At 38.6% G+C, this 7,196-nt stretch overlaps 1 long non-coding RNA gene across 7 annotated transcripts in view; it reads right to left on the reverse strand.

Annotated features, from left to right (window-relative positions):
• The window catches only part of LOC105079659 (uncharacterized), a 48,409-nt gene extending 41,633 nt beyond the window's left edge, over nt 1-6,776 (reverse strand). For 2 of the 7 annotated variants that reach the window (XR_012504898.1, XR_012504896.1), the window contains exon 1: nt 5,366-6,776. This is a non-coding gene — a long non-coding RNA (uncharacterized LOC105079659). The remainder of the gene's footprint in view (nt 1-5,365) is intronic. The other 5 variants (XR_012504901.1, XR_012504895.1, XR_012504900.1 and 2 more) reach the window with 5 other exon arrangements.
• Nucleotides 6,777-7,196: the final 420 nt, after the last annotated feature.

A 7,196-nucleotide genomic window follows, 5' to 3' on the forward strand; every position in this document is an offset into this window, starting at 1 on the left:
CCCATTAGAGGTCCTTGTTGCTGTCTTTCACATTGACCCTGGTTTCATCAAACAGTGTCTGGCGGTTGCTAACTGCTTTCTGGTCCTAGTTGTCTACGAAGCCCTGGTGTTGGTGATGCTGCTGCTACGCTCTGTGTGGAGACAGGCCTGACAGTACATTGCTAGAGTCCCAGTGCTCCCTGGGAACACCTGGGAGAAAGGAGAATCTCCCTCCAGCACAGATAGAAAGCCTTGCCCTCTGGCGTAAATATTTACCCTGGGAGCACAGCTTTAGGGCCCAGGGATAAAATGCTGCCCCTGGGACACTAGCCAGGCTTCCACGCAGCCGGTGCTGAGCCCACTCAAGTGTATAATTCTGCTTGATAGTGACTAGTCAGAGGTCCCAGGGTTCCCCAAAGGCTGACCTGCCACACAAGCGCAGAGTTCTGTTTGACCAAGAACTTGCACAGCTCGCAGTTTCCCTCATTTAACTACTTTTCTACCCCCAAATTTAGGAATGTCTTAAATGCTCTGTATGTTAACGATGTCGAGTTGTTCACTGTCCTGGCTGAACCCCAGCTAAGAAAACTTGAAATGAAGGCAGTCCAGGCAGGCAGAGCCTCAGTGCAGAATTAGGCACCTTCCTTCAAAAGCCAGCCTGCAGGTCCTTTGGAGAGCTAACTGGCTATATCACCTAATCAACCAGATGTGTCCAGCCCATGACCCCTTTGCTAATAAACTAGGTATAAATTCAAGAAACAGAACCAAGTGTTCCTAATGAATGTATCTCAAGAATAATTTTAGCAAATAGAAGAACAAGGTCGTGCACCAAAACAATATTTTCAAAGACAAGAACGACCAGATAGTGTATGATCACGTTGGGCAGTTTCACTAGCATCTCTTTGCCAAGGTCGGAGGCCACCCTCCAAAAATCCATGGCACACTTCCAGGTTTTTGTTAAGATAAGCTAGGTTATTTATACCAACCTTCCCTCTGAAAACAACTTTTAAAAAGCTGCATAAAATATAAACAATACTTTCTTATTTGAAAAGCTGTAAAGTGAGGACAAAATAAAGGGAAAATGGAAACCTAGAGAGACAAATGAGGACCACAGGCCACATCTATCTACCATGTGAGTATTTCCCAAATCACAAAACTGTTCTGATAACCTCTTAGGAGAAGAGGAGCACAAACCAATGGTCAAGATGTATACAAAGTAGGGAGTCTAACATGACAGCCTTCCTTTAATGAGCTGGCACCCAAAAAGACTCCACTCCCAGGGTGTAGAATGTGGCCCAGCCCTCAAACAGAATTTCTTCCCAGGTTCTACTTGCCTGATATGTAGGGAATCCCAAGCCTCAAACTTTAAGATTGTCCTCAACTGAGAGGTCCCACAATAATTCCCAAATGCTCCATTTGGAAGAGGCAAATGGAAATCCTTTCTGGGGAAATATGACTCCATCCCAGCATAAAGTTATTGCTACAGATAATTGATAAAGTATGATGACCAAAATAACCAGGCACATAAACAGACAAGGCCCCGTGGGCAAGAACAAGCAGAAAAACAGACAAAAATAAGCCACACAAAATCTCAATGAATGTAATTATTAGACACAGACCATAAAACAACTATGCTTACAATGCTTAAAGATCTAAAAAAGGAAATTCCACTGCTGGTCAGTATAGAATAATGGAGACCAATTTACTCTCATGCATGAACAACCAGAAACTACTAATAAATGAAACAATGGTTATCAAGGCACTGGTCATCGTGTTACAAAGGATAGTGACCCTTAAAGATGGACAACGGACAACGTACCGCAATTGTCCCAGCTTACTGCCTTGAGTTTCCAGGTCTCATCAGCAGAGCCTGGCAGACTCCCTGAGTTAAGATGGGAAGAAGTGTTGGGAAAAATGAAGTGGCTACATTTTGCTAGACAGAGTACCAGGAAGGAGATTTCACAGAGAGAAAACTACCCAAAACTGGGGAAAGAGCTATCCAAAAGGGCTGGAGGGAACAGTACCCAGCACTCACGCAGGGCTAAGAATGGAACCTATTTCTACCTGCTAGACTTAAAAATAACAGAATTCAAGAGCATTGGCTAGAGTACTCAGAAAGTTCTTACCTCAGTAGTGGGAGACAATATTTCCTGCACGAAACATGGTTCTGGTGCTACCTAACAAATCCAAAGAATCAAAGTGTTTCCAAGTAATTAAACTGCATCCTAGTAAAAGGTAAAAAAATATTTCTAGAAATACAAAAATACCCAGTATCCAATAAGGTAAAAGTAACAGTGTCTGGCATGCAAACCAACATTACAGGCATGCAAAGAATTAGGGAAATACAACCCATAATGAGGGAGAAACCAATTGAAATTGACCTGAATCAGACAAAGATGTTAATATTGGCAGAAAAAGAAATTAAAACATATTATAACTGTATGTCTATGTTCAAAAGGATAAAAAGAGACATGTAAGATATAAGAAGAGCCGAAATCAAAATTTTATAGCTTAAACTACAGTATTTAAAATGAAGACTATGCTGGATAAGATTAACATCACCTTAGGAATGGCAAAAGATTAGTGAACTTGAAGACGTAGCACTTGAAACTATCTATGTATCTATCTGTTAACCTGTCTTCTATCAAACCATGAGTTCATACTAATACCTTCAATTCCAACTTAATAAAACATGGCTCTATTTAGTATTCTCCTGTTCATATTTGTAACTACCTTCTCTGACAGTGAGAAACCTGGCCTCCATTGCCACAATGTATTTACTTTTTTGCTTAACACTAGGGTCCACAGAAAGTAGTTTCAAAACTGGTAATGTGTAACTGTAAAAAACAAACTTATTACCTGGGATATCTACACAAAATTTACTTTTGAAGTAGCTATAGATATATAGATAGATAGGTAGAATGACAGAATGACAAACATATATAGAAAGAGATATAGGTGTATGTCTATATGTATGTATGTGTATATATATATTTACATACACACGTAATAATGTACATATATGTGTATACATGCACATATTTCCTAGTTCTGTCCATGAGAGAGCCTAGAAATGTGACACCATGCTAGCAATGAGTATACTTAGTATTCAAATCTTATTTATTCAAATCTTATTTCAGAAATACCATTCTCTACCACAAGGAATCAAGGTTCTTTGAAGAACTGGCTAATCCCAGGGCTGAGACGGGGAAAGCACATGATGACCCTTGAATATCATGTTGTTGAGAAGAGAAGAAAGTGGTCAAAGGATGGTGTGATGTGTCAAAAGGACAGGGAAGCTGGCTTAAAGTGTGTACCAATGGCCAAATGAGGACCAATCTAAACATCAATATAAATAATGGCAATAACAGATTATAATTCATTGAGGAAAAAAAGAATCCATTATACTGAAATAAATAAATACATGTGGAAGAAGGAAGAACTCTTCCTTACAATGGAATATGAATATGAATAAGTGTAGAAGAAATGATAAGGTTAGAAAATCGCCACTTGGCAGCCATCATAATAAAACTGATTCAGGCAAGAATCAACAATGGATGCTAAAACGAGGGTTAAACATTTGGTGTATAACTGATTAATACCTAGTCTCAAAGCCTCTCTCAGGATATCCTTATTATTTATAAAGGGGACTATTATAACTTCACAGTGGGAGATACCACCTTAATGAAATGATTAAAATTATAGCAGTTAACAGCATAAGTCATGGGATAAATGGACTTTTTTTTTTTTTTGCCTCTGGATATAATACACTGAGAAGAACACAACAGCTCTGTGATACTTCTGCCAAAAAGGCATAACCAGAATCTAATCATGAGGAAAAATCAGACAAACCCAAATAGAGGGACATTCTACAAAATAACTGCTGTGTATTCGTCAAAAATGTCAAGGTTATGAAAGACAAAGAAAAACTGATGAATGGCTCCAGATTAAAGGAAACTAAATAGAGAAACCTGACAATTGAATGCAACTCATGATTCAAATTTTCTCTCCCTATAAAGGACATTATCGAGATAATTGGTAAAAATTTGAATAAGGTCTGTAGATCAGCTGTGTTAAGGTTAATTTCTTGGTTTTTGTAATTGTGCTATGGTTTTTAAAGAGAATGCCCTTGCTTTTAAGAAATAGAAACTCAAGTATTGTGCCTGTAACTTATTTTTAGTGGTTCAGAAAAAAATCACACACACACATACATACATAAATACAGAGAGAATGATAAAGCAAATATAATAAAATAAACTTTAAAAATTTTTATTGAAATATACTCAATTTACAATGTGTTAGTAACCTTTTGGTAATCCTAGTGATAAATATAAGGAAATTCTTTGTACTATGCTTTCAAATTTTCTGTAGTTCTGGAATTATGTTTAAAAGGTTTTAAAAAAATCTATCATGTTTAAGAAAGTGAGAATGTTATGTTAAAACTATTAGGTAGAACTTTTATAAGAAATAAGATATTTACAAAGTATTTCCCTATGAAATATGAAATATCTGCAAAGGGAAAAACAGTAGTAAACTCTGACATACATCACCATTACCAAGTGTTCAACGTTAACACCATTGATATTGGAACAAAACAATGCCATGTGCCTCTGATATTGATATTATGAAATTAGAAGGAAGTAAAATAACTTTTGTGGTATTTCTGACCCCTCCACCCAAAATGGATAGGATAATCTGAATCTAATTATGAGGCAACATCCCATGAACCCAAATTGAAAGAACTTTCTGAAAAACAATTGACCTATATTCTTCAAAAAAAATTGAGTCATAATAGACAAAGACTGGAACTATTTCAGATTAAAAAACGATTAAGAGACACGACAACTAAATGCAACGCATGATCCTGGACAATAAATGGAAAAGTCTGGGTGAAGTGTATATGATAATTTTTGTACTATGCAAAATTTCTGTGTGAAATAATTTTAAAATAAAAGTTTAAAAATGAAGCAGAAGGCATTGATTACTTTGCTCTGAAGTTGTTTAAATTGTATTGGAATAAGATTATTATTAAAGGTTTTGTAGAATTCTCCAGTGAAGTCTTCATAATTTGGTGCCATTTATTGGAGAAAGAGAGATCTCTATCTAAATTTATTTCATTTTCTTTTGCAACTGGCCTACTAGACCTTTTATCTCTACTGGAGTCCATTCAGCAAGTAGTAGTATAATAAAAATTATCCAACTTTCCAAATTTACTTACATAGAGTTGTGTAAAATAGTTTCTCTTTTCTGGCTTAAAACAATAAATATTTATTTCTCACTGTCTTGTGGGCTGATTGGTTGATCCTTCTGGTTCAGGATGCCTCAGATGATTGTGAGGTCAGTTGGCAATGGGGCTGAATGATCTTGTAAGACATCAGTCACATACCTGTTGACTGGCAGGCTGTGGACTGAAGCATCTCGGTTCTCCACGGGACCTCTTCAGTAAATTATCTCAGGCTCATTCACAGGAAGATGGACTCAGGGTTCCGAACTCAGCATGGAAGAGAAAGCACCAATTCATAATCACTTTGAATGCATCACATTTGCTAAAACACCACTAACCACAGCCAGTCACCCAGTGAAGCCTCAATTAAGGAGTGGAGTAACAGGCTCTACCTCTTGATGGGCACAGTGGCAAAGTCACTTTGCTAAGAGACATGCATTTAAGAAACAGGAATCAATTGCAGTCATTTCGCAACCTGTCACACCTTGCCTGGTTAAGTATGGAGAGCCTTCTCTAAAGTAGATATATTCCGGTGGGCATTTACACAGGACATAAACATCTTACACTCTGTGCTCACACGGAGAGGTACGTCTATATATGTCTTCCCACTTCCTAGGCACCAGTCTTCCAATGTTGCCCTTTCCAAGTCGCAAACCAGTTGGTCAAGCTACTAACTACTGCCCATGAATAGATACCTATTCTAGGCCATTTCTCCTTCCAGTATACAGTTGGAGTTCTGACCAGGAGTACTATTTCACTACTACTTTTCTGGGCTAACCCAGAGTAAGGCTACAATACACCATCCATCAGCTTCTGGTGGTTCCAACAATCCATGCAGATCTATATGTAAACCAGTTCTATTCTTTTCTTTCCTTGTTAACTGGCCACAGGAAACTCTATGGGGGTTGAAGGAAAAGCAGTGAAGCATGAACAATGGAGGCCGGAGCCATCTGCTCATGCAGTTTCCTCCTGCCTTCCATACTTATGCAGCTCTGCACTTCGATTCTATTTTCACTGGACAGTGGAATACTGCTTAATATATCCAATGTTATGATTTGATGGATTAACAACACACATTCCATGATGGGAAATTCAGGTTAAATAGTTATTTGGTATTCCATAATACAGTGTTCTGTGTCTACTAGGGCATAGTAGCAAGCCAGGAGTTGCTTTTCTAATAGAGAGTTGCTGACAAAGTAGGGCATGCCTTACTCAAAAACTCTAGGCATCTGGGCAGTAATTCTCCCATTGGGGTTTGCCAGAGGCTACACAGAGCATTTCTGTCTGCCACAGACACTTCAACAATTCTAATACTCTAAGGTCTGCTGAATAACAATCAATCAGTAGGGCAGTTTTTTATCACAGCTTGGCTCTCCTGCAGTACCTTTTCTGTCTTCTGGCCCCACTCACAAATGGTAATATTATGGATCTCCTGGTAAATGGATTCGAGCAGCACACCTGAATGTGGTGCCTGTTCTCTACAAAATCCAAAGAAGACCATAAGGTATTGTGCTGTTTTCCTGGTGGTGGAAAAAGAGTGCAAAGGTGTGGCAACTCATTTCAGGCCACTGGACTCCTAATGACATCACTAATGAGGCAGGCCCCTGACTTTGATGGGGTTTCTCTCTCATGCACTGGCAGGCACGTGTCTTCCTAAGGTACGCAGAGCATCTTCTACTTGCTGTTCATCAGCTCAAGTTAGCATGATGTCATCACTGTCAGAGTCCTGTGCAATGACCTGTATGATATCAAAATGATGATGACCTCTCTAAACTATCCTGTGATAGAGAGCAGGAGGGTTGACATAGTAAGAAAGTGAAGAAAGTGAAGCAATCTCTCCTGTTCCCTCAAAGGTAGATTTCTTAGTATCTGTTGTTGGGGATGGGGGGATGTGGGCAAATGCATTTGATAGGTCAGTTTCTGCACTCTGATGAAGGAGGCCTTGGTTGTCCAGGCCCAGATAAAGTGAGGTGAAGATGGCTCATATTAGAAA

Source organism: Camelus bactrianus, chromosome X, assembly GCF_048773025.1.
Source record: "Camelus bactrianus isolate YW-2024 breed Bactrian camel chromosome X, ASM4877302v1, whole genome shotgun sequence".
NCBI lineage: Eukaryota > Metazoa > Chordata > Mammalia > Artiodactyla > Camelidae > Camelus > Camelus bactrianus.